This window comes from Alosa alosa, chromosome 16 (assembly GCF_017589495.1).
Source record: "Alosa alosa isolate M-15738 ecotype Scorff River chromosome 16, AALO_Geno_1.1, whole genome shotgun sequence".
Classification (NCBI taxonomy): Eukaryota; Metazoa; Chordata; class Actinopteri; order Clupeiformes; family Clupeidae; genus Alosa; species Alosa alosa.
This window is the reverse complement of record NC_063204.1, coordinates 20,811,476-20,826,217: the sequence shown is the minus strand read 5'-3', so window position 1 is coordinate 20,826,217 and position 14,742 is coordinate 20,811,476.

Sequence of the window (14,742 nt, the reverse complement as noted above, 5' to 3'; positions counted from 1 at the left end):
AAATATGAGTGATTGACTGCTTACACAATCTTTTTTTTGTTTACAAAGTGATGAGATATCCTAGGATGACTCTTCAATCGAGGTTGAGTTAAGAAAAAAAGCAAAGATACTTTAAGCCACTGCTGAGGAGGAGACATCAACAACTTGGCAACAGCTGTAAATATATGTAATATGTTTTGGCAGTGTGTTGCCTTGACTTCATAAAAATGAAATTAAAGTGCCACCTGTCCTATTACCAGCAGTGTGTTTGGTATGTCTCTGATCTGATGGTATCTGACGCATCATCATTGTCAGCTGTCATGCACTTAATAAATAGCACCTTTCACAAAAGCAAAGAGGTGATGAATTGAAAAATGTTTAGCCAGGGCATGCATAATTTATACAGGCCTTTGGCAATGACCAGCCCTTATGAATAATTAAAATTAATCTCATTATGGAAGATTTCATTATGGCGATAATTCAATTAAAATGAAAGCTGAAGGACCTTTGAGGTCTGACGAGCACATGGACTGCTACCTTGGGCTAATGGCATGAGGACTGAGCATCGCAGCGCAGTAATGCACAGAACCCCATATATTATTTAATGGACGCGGCTAAGTACGGGCAGATCAATGCTAACTTGTCATCTCATCAATGTGCTGAAAGCGTACCAGAGAGCCCTCAGCACTCCCTGTAGGTCTGAAAAAGTAATTTTACAAACTAATAATAATACAAGGCAGCAAGCTTGCTGTTTGTTATTTTCAGGATGTTGGATCTGTTTATAATAATTATGCATTGATGTAGGCTACAGGACCACTGTGTGTTCAAAACAGTATACATTTGAGGACAGACCAAAAAGGAAAAGTGTGACAGTGTCACCAATTCTTTTCTGCAAAGTCAAACACAGCTGCATTACAATTATGCAAGGTAAAATTATGCAAGGTATACAATTAGTATTACACAGGAAGAAAAATATTATATCACTCTCTGATGGGAGCTGTTAGCAAGCATTCTTAGTGTGTGTGTATGTGTGTGTGTGTGTGTGTGTGTGTGTGTGTGTGTGTGTGTGTGTGTGTGTGTGTGTGTGTGTATATCACCTTTAGGGGCACAAGTAGCCACTATTCTTCAGAGCTTCTGATACAACTCATCTCATACATCTACTGTAAAATTGCAGTATTCTTGAGTGAGGCCATTATGCCATCGAGATGTTTAATGATGTTTAATGTTAACGTTAATCACAGACTTATGTAAATAAAGTAAAACCTGAAAGCTATCATGTTGCAGATAATGGAAACTGTGGCAATCGCTAAAATGTTGGTCTCCATATATGGTTGCAAATATGAGGACAGGAGGCAGCCGAGCAGGTGAGGAGGTGAGGATGTTTGTTTATGGGTATCTACAGTATATCTACTATTTTATTTGTTTATCATTGTTGAATAGTGATATTCTAATTACGTTCTTTGCCCTTTCATTAATGGTGAAATATATTTCCCCATGTAAACTGAAATAAAGGAGCAATTTCTTTTTGGGACTACTTGCCCATAACTGACTTTCGTAATCCTCATTTTAGTTTACTATTCATGACCAATTTTATTGTGTTTGTAAACATCATTGGCAAGTTTATAACTGTGTTCATAAATCACATATTTACATTAAACATATTTTCTTCTCCACAATTGTGTGTATCTACTGCATATATGCACACACTTATATATGTATGTGTGTGTTTATGCTTGCAAATAAAGACATTCTTGTGTAATGTACACACAATTCATCCATAGAGCATTTTAAAGAGGAAATCTTAGGCATAAACGTTAACATTTCAGTGGGAACAACAACAGAGTAATTTGTTTAGCCTTCTGATAAGCTGGAGATGGCACACAATGAAAGAAAGGCTTTTGGTTTTAAAGTGAATAAAAATTGATTGCGTCCCAATAAAGAGCGAATTGGCAGAGTGTTAACTGGATTCTCCATAAACCTCTGTAGCAGTCCCTGGTCGCTTTATTGTGTGCTAATGCAATAGAGCACACTTAGCAATAAATGCATCGTTCTGATGAGGTCTGGGAGGATTTCCAAAATGGCCTGATGAAATTGTCAAAATTGGATTACGCTGAGCTGCTAATGATTGCTAAAACTAAGGGAAAATCTCCAAATAAAATTAGTCTACCCTCTTGTTCTCTAAATAAATCATATGTAAATTACTGTCACAGAAAAAAGATGCCTGCCTGGAAGGTAGACTCCTTATTATCCCAATAGGTTTGGAACTTTAATAAGGCCTGTGTGAAGACAATTAGAGCTTGTTCCCATGAAAAGAAAAAAGGTTAAAGGTTTAGTTGCTGAATAAAACATTAGGATGTTTTGGTATCCTGTGTAATTTTATCATTAACATTACAAAATAATAATTCTGAAAATATTGCTTATATTAACTTATTACATGTGGAGAGGCTGATCATGCATGGGAAATTACTATTTAATTGATTACATTCTTATTATTTCTTTGAATTACTTGATAACCTTTTTCTTAGAGGAAGATAGATTTCTGAAGTTAATATATAATAACATATTTACACATTTGTTTTACAATCTTTACATTGAGCATATTCGATCTAAACCATGCCTGCTACAAAACAGACAAGTTTTGACCTATAGGCCTTTCAATCCAATTAGTTTGACCTGTCAAGAAAGCCTCTCCACTTAACTACTCAATACACTTCCAAACTAGAACTGCTATTTGAATAAGAGTGTCTAAATAGGCCAATATGACAATTTCACAGCAATTACGTAGCAATTAAGCAGGATGAGCAGTGTTTGCAGTGTGGCTTTGCTGTTGCCTAACACAAACAGTGGGAGGCCAGTTGCCTAGCTGCGAGAAACAGCCTTTGTGTGTTCCTACCATGCAGGTAATTCAGTTATCTGCGTATTGTTCTCTGCTCATCCTTGTTTAACTGCACGGATTTGCCTTTAGATTTACTGAGCTTTGGCTAAACCCCCAACCCATGAGCAGGAGGCAGTCATAAGGCAGGTGCCTTTCGCAGCAGCCAAACAAGAGTGCTGCTCTTGCTCCATTTTGTTGAGCTTCACTCCTTTTCAAAAGCCCTGGTACACATTTTTTTTTAAAGTATGAAGAAGTTTTTAAGTACAACAGCTTCAAATTCATGTTCAAAATTACTTTATGTAGAAGGGTGGCACACTATATACATCAGCTATGGTGGGTGATACATGTTAATTGTTTAACATCACCTACAATCTCCACAGATCACTCTAGTCCATCCTTTAAGTATAAATAAGTAAGTACAAAAGGAATCTGTTCTTTCACCAGACTAGCAGTGGCTCTGATGGAGTGTCCCAACTGTTGCCCAGTATGTGCACCTGATACAGTTCCTCTGCCAGCCTGGCTCCTGGTCGGAGTTTCCACGCTGTCTTACAAGGGTTTCATGTCCTCAAGGAAAGTTTCTCCCTCTGTGCCCTCTTCCCCTGCCCCTCTGCCACCCCCCCAAAACCTCTCTTTAATTAATGACTTCTACCCATAAAAGGGGTTAATAGTTGTCAAGACATGGGTATTCAGTGTATTGTTGTGTCTTGCTGAAAGGAATTTGGCATGTAAAACAAAGACAAAAAAACTATTTACAAACAACAAAATGATTAGCAACAGCTTGAAGTTTAGTCTTTCATTTGTCTTGTATTTGACATGTTATATTACATTTTTAGTATTGCTCATTTCAGTTGATTCTATAGTTTCATGACTGTACTGATACTAAGTTCACGTTTATTCATGTTAAAATTGATGCTTAATTATTTAGACATGGTGCTCCTTAATTGTGTCCAAGAGTTCTTGAAGGAGCCAAGCAACAGATTACCGTAATTGAAAGTCCATACTGCGATAAAAATAAACTGTTCTCATACCCCTGCTAGACCCAGTGGTGCCTTTTGCTGTCTGTTGGCGAGAACTAAATATATTTTCTGCATTCTGAAAGGCATTCCAGTCCAAAGCATACGTGCCAGTAGTTAACAGTGCAGGAGAATAAATAGCTTTCTCAGCCAAGCACTCTCAAGACCAAAATGTGTCAGGGATGAGTGAGAGGAAATGCTTTTAAAAATAAATAAGGCTCTGGACGTGAATAGTTCAATTCATCCCCCTCTTTAAAAGCAGGTATTAGCAAACGCGCCTCTTGCAGAGATTACGCGTATATTGACAGGGTAATAACTTATCTGGCAAGGCTAGGCGTTGTAATTTCTCGGGGATCTGTGCATCGAGCCAAAATTATGTCACTTGCGCCACCTGTTCTCAAGCAACGTCACCTCCCTTAAGTAGTTCCGGCTGGCTTCCAAAAAGTGAACTCTTGAACCAGTGGCCCTATTTGCCTCATTTGTGTGTGAGGGGGCAAGAGGCAGTGTGTAGCAACAGGGGCTTTAATTTAGCGGGAACACGCTCTGGAGTTACATAAGGCTCCAGCCGCAACCCCCTTGCACTTGTCAGTCAATGTCAACGTGCAGGGCGGCAAAGACACTTGGTGAGTGTCATTTGTCCAATTTAAGAGCTGATGAGGACCCTAGCACCTGTGATAAGCATGCTATGCACTGTCTCGATCAGCCCCAGGAGCACCAAACACTTTTTTGTCTAGGAGAAGTCTTTCTGGAGAGACAAGCACAGCACGTAAGGAAGAATTGAAGTGACAAGACCCTCTTCCTCAACTCCTGTCTTCAACTCTGAAGCTCCCAACTGAGGTTAACACCAAATATAATCACTTTATGACTCGGGGTGTTTTACAGCTTTGTGGTGTAGGCAGTGTTTTATGACAATTGTTCTATCATCATCACTTATGTAAGCCATTAAAATAGAAAGCATAATCACTTCTAAAATAAGTCCACTAATGATGCGTCACAGCCTGTATTAATAACAAATCGAGGGCCGTGGAAATAATAGCTAGGCTCAGTGGCTATAATCCTTTGTCTGTCAGGGGGGCAAGGCTGAAATGCTCGTTGACTTACTGCGTCTGTCCTCGGAGCACAAGTTGCATTGCAGGTGCTCAGCAAATATACCTTTCCTTTTGGACGGCCTCTAAAATAGCCTTGCGTTGCAAGACAACAGTTTGTGAGGACTGATAGATTGCACCACCACCACCACCACAGCCACACTTCCTGCCAACTATTTAGTTTCCGTTACATCATTAAGCTTTAACTGGGCTTTTTCGCTCCATCCCAAGGGTATATCTCAGAATTTAATTAATGAAGTACAAAATGATCCTTAAATGTTTGAAAAAAGAAAAAAACTCTGAAAGCGCAGAGATAGAAGATCTACTGCGTTTTTCTTGGAAACCTATATCTGTTTTCAAATCAATTAATACACAGTTTAGTCATATGAGACATAGTATCTGATCAAAATGATGTATCTGTTTTCAAGTCAATTAATACATAGTTTAGAAATATGAGACATAGTTTCTGATCAAAATGATAGCAATCTAAGCAATCCACGATAGCAATCTATGCTAAACATGCTAAATATAACTGGTCAAAGTGAGGGATTTGGTGTAGTGTGTGTGTGTGTGTGTGTGTGTATGTTTGCAGGGCCCATGAGACGATGCCTAAGTCCACTCACTCACATTACCAACCAAACCCCCCCACCCTCCAACCTGTACCACTCTCCTGCTTCGACTCCAATTCTCTGGCGAGTGCTGTTTGTCGGCGACTCACTGAAACAGCTATCTCCCTCTCAGTAGGTGGCAATGACATTTATTACGCCGGCCGTGCTCTTGTTTTATAGGCCCGACTTAAAGAGAAAAACACAGCAGTTTCCAGTCGGCCAGGGGCCGCTTGATGAAATCACCTCACTCACATACACATGCGGAGCGCGAGGCGCTGACAGTAGGGGATCAGAGCAGCGAGAGTTACTCCGGGGGGTCACAGCGGGATAGCAAATGAAGTGACCCAAACAAGAAGCCGATAAGCCTCCGACCCAGAGAAGCGCTCCGCGCCGAACCTCAAGCTGTATATTAATCTAGAAAGCCCCCGGGCACACAAAGAGGGAGAGCAAGAGGGGAAGCCACCAGCAGAAGGGGGCAGCATATTCCCTGCTTGCAGCCAGAGTCTCCTTTATGACAGTCATACAATACATCATCTGCTGATTTAAGAGGATGACAGTATGAGGTAGCCTAAAAATAAGTGAGAAACACTGCAATAACCAGGAGTGCTTACGCTGCATATTCTACTGTATATAACGCTAAGGTGTTGGTGCCATGTCCTTTCCAAGTGTGAAGTCGCATGGCAATTTATGGTGCCACGGTGCTGAAATCACAAACTATTTTTCTTAGGAACGGCGAGTGAACACTAGCTTTTTGACACTCATGACATAATGCTGGAGTAAGTTGGGCCCCGGGGGGAATTTCTCCACGTTCGTTTTATGCGCCTGTTTAAAAACAGCAGCCCTTCACACCAAGTTCAACAGGAAGAAGCCGTAAAACGAAATGGGCGAGACCTACAGTATTTCATAATTAATAGGTAGAAGCGGTGTGTGGGAGAGAGAGAGAAAGGGAGAGCGGGCCGCACTGACGCATAAGGTCAGCAACGCAGAAAAGCTATCAATCATGCCTTATAAACAACACATAGTAATTATGCTTTTAACCACAATTAAAATCAATAATCACCAAACGGTTTGATCGATGGGTACAGTAGCCCTCGTCGGCCCCTGATTACTTGGCTAGGGATCCTGAAAATGGCCAGCGAATAGCGGACAAATCATCTCATTCTGTTGCTTTGGTGGTCCCTTGCCTGTTCAGGAGGGAGCACCTGTGAGCTGTACTGTAAATTACCCCGCTTGCCTAATTGCCCCTGTCCGCTGCATTACGACACAGCTCTGCAGCCCTGCGCTAACTCTATTGTCAAGCACTTAATCACCCTCACCAGATTTATTTCCTGCTGGAAACTCAAGGGAGTGACTTCAGTAGAAGTTGCGAGCTGTTGGTTCCCATGCTACAGTCTTGATCTAATGAAGACTGATTAATTAGCATAAAGGCAAACTGTGTAGAAAGGTACCTGCTTAATTTCACCACGGAGTAGTGCAGAGTGATATTTCGTATCTGAATTTAAACACAGAAGCACTGAACTTGGACCAGTGTGTGGTCTCTGAAATAGTTTTAAATTTACAATGGTATGTTTACTCTGATACAGTATATACTTACATTTGAAAAGTTGTTAATTAAATTTCATTTCTAATTTGAGAATAACGCAGGAAAGGTAAATGTCTGCTGTATGTGCATCACAAGTGAAGGTTTAGTGAAACCACCAGGACAGTTGTATACAACTATCATACAGACAACCTGGATGGCTACTATCACTGGCTACTTTTGAAACCTTTGCAGCCAATAATGTGAGTTAACTCCAGTTGCTTGCAGTTGTTCTCTACACCCTTTCAAGCAAGCACCAAGCAAGGGGGTGAAAAGCCATTATGTCAGTCACAGGTGCTGTGAATTACTAACAGACCTCAACCATGAGAACAGAAGTCAATTAACAGATTTAATGTGGCCTTACCTGACACTCAACAGTTCTAGGGGTGGTGTGCAAAGGTTGGGCTAATTAACCTGCAGGTAAAACAAGGGCAAAAAAAAAAAAAATGTGTCAGATTCAAGGTGGCAGCAGCAGGCTTACTAAAACGGCAGGCAGGACTCAACATTAGTTTCGGACCCATCGTCCACCCACTCGCCTTAAATAACTGGGTATGACATTGACATTCATCAATGAGACCTATGGCCTGCAGTAGCCTGCCATTACCTGCAGCCCCACACACGCAAACAACACTGAAATACATAATAGCATGAATGATTCATTGATAAGTAGCATGCACCTTTCACAAAAAGCTTTTTGCTTCTGTAAATCTTGCTTTTACAAGAAAGGAAACGAGGATACTTTAAATACAGTGAAGAGGCATTTATTGTCATTCTAGCTTCACTACTTAAAATGTACGATCAGTATGTAAACGTCACAATCCTTAAAGTCCTTGTAGACATTTTAAACACTAAGCTTATATTCTGTAAGCTTACACATAAACTGATGAAAATCTCTAATTTGAGAGAAAGACAACCAAGAAATACACTTAATACTATTCACTTACAATTAGCTTACTATTACTATAAGTTACCACTATCATTAAAAAAAAAGATGATGATCTCATGTGAAATATCGCTCCCTCTTTCAAGAGTGATGCGGGTGGATACTCTACTACAACTCTGAGCATATCTTCTACATTATTTTTTTAACACAGGAACAATACCCAACCAAGCGTTTCCAAGGTCGTGCCCAGGAAAGGAGAGGAAGCTAAGAGACAAGCTAATTTGTCAATACCCCCCAGCCCCAGCCCCCTCCATCTAATAGCGGAGCGTGCAGCAGAAGAAATGATCTGGCAGAAGGGGATGCGGTCTTCGTGGAGATGTCGGAGGCATTAGTGCACGCTGAGTCATAGGTTATAAAAAGCTGTCATTTGGGACTTCTCCCCAAAGCCACGCATGGTGGTGAAGTACTGAATTATTTATTGAGGCAGAAACTTAAGTGCCTGATATTCAAGACCTGCCTGGTTTTCGTCCATTAATTCTTCAGCCCTGTTTAAGCTGCATTTTCTTTAATTATCAGAATGTAAGCTACAGTGAGGGGCTTTCAATCAACGTACAATAGCTTTGCTATTTTATTAACAGAACCAAATGGCATTACCTTAAAGAACTTCATCCTGTGCACCATTAATAATAATTTTCTAGTTGTATAAAACTTGTATTGAATGATCCAGTTTGGAGGTTGGAGCTTGTAATGAAATGGAACCATTTTTTACCTCTCAAACCCTAACGCACCTGGCATTTGCTATCAGGGTAGTAAGTATCTAACTAGGTTAATTCTGGAAAGAAATCAGGAAAACATTACTAAGTTGTATTCCAAATAAATTTCAAATGGAGGTAAGTTCTTTCTGAAGAGATTGATTTTGTGCTTTTGTTCTTTTGTGCTTTTCCCCCCTTTAGTTCTTATCTCTCTCTTTTGTTGACAAAGGCTTCCAAATCTTCCTCCTGCCCCAAATCAGTTTCACTTCACCCTCCTTGCTTTCTGATTGCCAAGTCAATGCAAATCAGCAGGGGCATTCATTCTTTGTTTTGTTCTTAGTGTATGAAAATAGTTAAAAATCCCATGGGTCAGTGAAAACGATCCTTTCATTCCAGTCGCCTGTTTAAAGTCAGTCAAAACATTCCAGACTTCAAAAGGAGGCTTTGCCTACTTAGACCATTTCAGTGTCCCTGCCCTGCTAACCCAGGAGGGCCTGGTTATTTGGATAAATTAATTTCTGGAGTCTGCCCGGTTTGCAAAAGCACCCCTCGTCTGACAGCAAATTAGTCTCACTGAAAACACTGAAAATATATAAGACTGGGGGCAAAAGAAAAACACTGCAGAGGCAGAGCTGTATATCACATTGTACTTTTGCTGTTGCTCTCTCTCTCTCTCTTTCTCTTGTTCTCTGTCTCTCACTCTTTCTTTCTTCTATTCTCTCTCTCCCCCTCTTTCCCCACTTTCACTCTGTGACAGAGAAAGTTATGATTGTGCTTAATATCATTCAGCGTTTGCAAGCCGAAGATAATCATATTTGTGGAGCCCAACATCTGGAGATGTATGAGGCCGAAATTGGATTTGAATCCCAGATGAAGCACTCGGCTCTCTCCTGTGCCCCGTGGAGGTGATATTATGGTTCATCACGGGGGTAATGGGCATGGGCGCTCTAATTGACTCTGACCAGGCTGAGCCGCAAGCACGGGCCTGACATCTACCCTCTGCACTGACGTCATTTGATCAATCTGCTGAAGGGCACTGGGTCAAAGGCCCAATGGAACATTAAACAGAGCCAAATTAGCCCAATTGAACATTTGAAAGAGCCAAATAAGCCCAATTAAGCATTCAAAAGTGGTATGTTGAATGCTGCGGTTCTCACTGCAGAGGCACGCTGACTGTGCATGGTTGAATGCAAACATTCAAAACCTTCCTGTGTGTTACGAGGGCTTTTCGTCAAGTCAAATTAAAAGTGAGATTAACAAATTAACAAGTACCAACCTACGTGGATTCGGCTGCCCCTAATGATTTCGCCAGGAACTGCGGGCTGAGATCCTTTCAACAACTTTCACAATTCCAATGAAAAGGTACAGTATGTAACTGTATGACCTGCCCAAGAACCACGGCTAATAACCGTTCCACATTCTGATGACCAAAAATGCTCTCTATTGAGGGGCGGATGTGGGTTGAACCAAGTGTAAACACTGTGGACAATTACAGACGAATGAGCCATTATATTTTCACTGAAAAAAGTAGCAGAAAGACCACATAAGACAATACATCCTGAATATTTAGGTAAATGAAACTCCAAGTCATGATAATACAGATTCAGCTATGAAACTGCCTGTGTAATGATGTTGGATTTGGAAAGATATATCAATGCTGCATGTCTTTATGTTAGGCCACTGAAGCCTTGTGAGAGGACACTGGAATCTGCCATCTTTGCAAGTTTTGCAGCCACTGTGTTATTGCCTTATAATTATATTTTAACAAATGTACTATAGTCCTATGTCTGGTCAGGCATTCAGGCTCTCATGAAAACAGAGAATAATGGAGCTCTATAATCCAATCCATATTATTTGGAGTCCTGAACAATGATCAAACAATTACCAGTGTTAATGAAAAAAGAGTTACCATTTCTAGATCTGTCCTGAAAGAGAAGACTCCATCTTGTACATGTAAACACATAGGCCTAAAGACAATGATACTCCATCTTGTAAACACATGGGCCTAAGGACAATGATTCGGAATTCAGGCGGCAGCGACACCAAATGCTGTAAAAGCCTTGGGCGCTCTCAAGACGCAGGCCAAGATTTCCAGTCTAGACATAAATTATACTGTAGAACATCTATACCCCCCCTCAAACATACACACACACACACACACACACACACACACTACCCTAAACCATGTGCTCAACATAAATGATACAACCAGAAGTAACGAGACCACATGGCCTTGATAACACCACACTCCGAACCCAAGCATGGGTTTGTGTGTCAACCACACACTCGCTATACAGTATGGCTCAGCCCGATGTACAGAGCGCCTGATACGCTGGTAGAAATCCTGCTGGGGGTGAAATGAATCTGCTAGTTGCTTGTAGCGCTATAGCAGTGTATGGAGGCTAACTCCAGTGACTCAAAGGCATTTCAGTGCAACAGAGCAGAGGCAGACTCCTGTATTATTACAGTCGGCCAAAGTATGGCTGATCCAACAGAGGGCTGCTTGAGGAGAAAGTGTTCATTTTTAACCTGTGATCCATCACTGTCAGGTCTGGTGTATGGCAAAGAGGAAATAATTAGATAGAAAAATGAATGCAGGCTGAGACAGGACAAGGGCGGAATGGGGAAACATATTCAGTCCATTTTCTGGTCTTTTCTTTGGAAGTTTTTGGAAGAGCTTTCTTTAAGCACACCGAGGAAAGCTCCCTCCAGTTTTAGGACCATGCATAACGTTTACATACAGTGTGGAAAATAGACGACCCATCACAACAGCTTGTTGCAAAGAAGATATGGGATTAGAAAACTGAATAGAAATGCATAATCATTTACAATAAACATGAAATACATAAAAGTCTATTACTTAATTTCTCTCTTTATCTCATTTACCTGCACGAATGATCAGTAGGCTATATGCAACCTAAATGGCAGGTAGGCTATCCTTAATATTGATCAAACTCTAGCCATGAAACCATACACAAGTCACTATTCTTCCGGCAGTTCACTTCCGTTGTTATTTCAAAATGAAACGATTGTTTAATTCATGGTACAGTCTGTTCGAAAAGCCTTGCCAAAGAAAACATACTCTCTCTCATTGGCGAGTTGTTTGATTGACGTTTCATGAGTCCCACGAACGACCGAGGGGGTATGTTGATGCTGTCAGACTTGTCATGTAAGAGTAAACTTCCCCTCCTCCAGCAACATTAAAACCAGTATTTCCACTCGTTGTAGGGAGTTTCAAACGTTTAGCAATGTAGGAGTTAACTTCCAAATTAGCTTACAGTAACCTTGAACAGCATTAACAACAAAGTATGGTCGAATACTTACTGTCGGTTTGAAGATAGATACTGGGAGGCACTAAATTATGTTCTTCGCGAACTGCGCGAAACAAAGTTCAACAAATGGTGCCAGCTACTGTAAGGTCTGATATACTAATCTTCATTACAAACAAAACTACCTCGTCTGCCTGGAGAAAGATGCCGTCAGTCGACTGTTAATTAGAAGAAAACATTGTCCTGTGAGGTTGTTGATTGCAGTCGCTTATGCAGCCCGTTCCATGCGCGTTCACCGTGATCAGAAGCACGCTCGAGGGTAGTAGATGTCCTTGGAGTTCAGCTATTAATTCGATTCCATTAAGTTCGGAATGGATCGATATAGGAAGGTCGACTGACGGTTGTTATAAAATGCATTTTTTTCTTTGAATTTTTTTGTTACATCCAGTTTGATGAAAAGTGTGCATATGAAATTAATCCGTGTCTGAATAATTTATTATTTAGTATCAGGTTACGCATGCATTTTAAATATTAAAAGGTCGACTAGATAGCATCACCTACAGGTCTATTATTATTATTATTATTATTATTATTATTATTATTGAATAGTTTATTGATTTAAAAGCAACCATAACTGCCTGAAACAATGTTAAAGCTAACTGCAACTGATAAAATGATGATGCGTCTAATTTAGAATAATAGCCTAGGCCTATAGTTTCTTTAATCTGACATGATCATAACAGCAATAGTAAATTAGGCTTAGCATTTTTCAAACATGCACATGGTGTTACATTTGCTATAGACTAAACTAGCCTGACAATGGCAGTTAGTACAACATAATTAGACTAAGCAACACCTTCTACACTGCACCTGATTTTGCTGAAGTTGACTTGATATAGTTATAGAACCTTGACATAGAACCTTTATAATAGCTTATATGAAATACATGCCATTTCATTATCAGACACACAAATACTTACAGTGTATGATGTAAGATATAATTGCAGGATTTTAGACTAAGTTGTGACAAATAAATGTATTCTTGTAATAAATAAATAATATGTAATTGTAAGAGATACAGTACATCAATATTTGTCAGGGGCATGACTAGACTGCTTGGTGGCAAATAGTAGCACATTATCTCAACGCACAACTTCCCCAGTAATGTGCTATGTTTTGAAGCGAATACATCTCAAGAGATGATTCATATTTATAGTAACATCCCAGTAACACAATTGAAAAAGCTTTTTCAGTTTCCGTTTTAGGATGTTAATGTGCGCACACAGAGTCCAAACTCTTCCGTTATTGTCTGAGACCGGCTGCATCAATAGCACACGAGCTGGCTGTGAACAGTGGCTGCTTGTCTGGTGTTCAGTCTTAATTTCTCCAAGCTCCATCTGCTGAAATGATAGAGTGCAGCCATAATGGAACGCAACAAGATTAAATTAATTAGGTTTGTCCATTACAAGGCAAGGGCCCTCCACAGATGACTGCTATTTTCTCAGTGAGGGCCATTATTGCGAGATCTGTTTAGCAGCTAATGCAATTAAAATAGACTTAATGTAAATTTAACAATACAAATAACACTTCGGCTTCTGCATGTATGTTTCTGGGAGGCATCGTGTAGGGGCCCAGAGAGCTGCGCCTTCACAGCACTGTAACCGTTTTTAACTTCAAACAAACCTTGGCTGCTATTTGATTAGGGTCGAACTCTGCAATCAATGGCTCAGTTATTGACATGATCGATAGACATGTTTTCATGTTCTCTGTGCTGTCAAAAGATCTGGTTGCAGTCAGACCCTCCACCACCCCACACCCATCTCTTCTCCTCCACAACCAAGTCTGACCGGTCAGAACACAACACCTTCTGAGGGGCAGTGTGGTTGGTTGGTATACCACTAGAAGTCCACTCGCTCGTGTGTGTGTATGTGAGTTTCTTTGTGTGTGTGTGTGTGTGTGTTTCTATCTGTGGGGGGAAAAAGAGAAAGAGAGAGAAAGAGAGAGGGAACCTCAGAGTTGGCATACCACACAGGAGGTGCACTAGTCTTTAATCGTGTAGCTTTCCCTCCTTCTCCGCCCGAGTGGATGCGATACTGCTCTCATTCGCCACTTCCGCCTTCAGGCTCCGGTCACCATCAGGATAGAAGTCGACCAGGAAGTGGGCCTGACTGAGAGGTGGGGTTTTGTGTGCCGGCCGTGGCAGTCCAGTCACCACTTCCGTGAGAGATGTGCCTCCGACCCACTCAAAGCATCTCAAGCACCCTTTTTTATAATCCCCAATAACTCCATAACATTGATTTATGTTGCATAATAAAATATAACAATGCTCTGATGTTTTGGGCTTTCTCAGAAGAGAGAGAAAAAAAAAATATATATGCTTTCTCATGCACAGTTTAGGAGCTGTACAGACCATGCAGTGCCATGCTCTCCAACATGCATTTTTCATTTATCTATAGGGAATCTCAAGCCACATCTGTTTTTTGTGACTTTATTTGGACTTTCTGTCCTGAGTCCATCGTTATTGTGGTTAAATTGAGCAATTACCATAACCAATCAAACAACACACTTATAACATTTTATGCTGCATTTAATTTTCAAGCAGGTGCTTTGCATTAGTCTGCTATCATATTACGAGCTGTGTGAAGTTACCCGCACCTGGAGACAAACACATATTTTTCTTTTGATACGCAAAAGGGGAA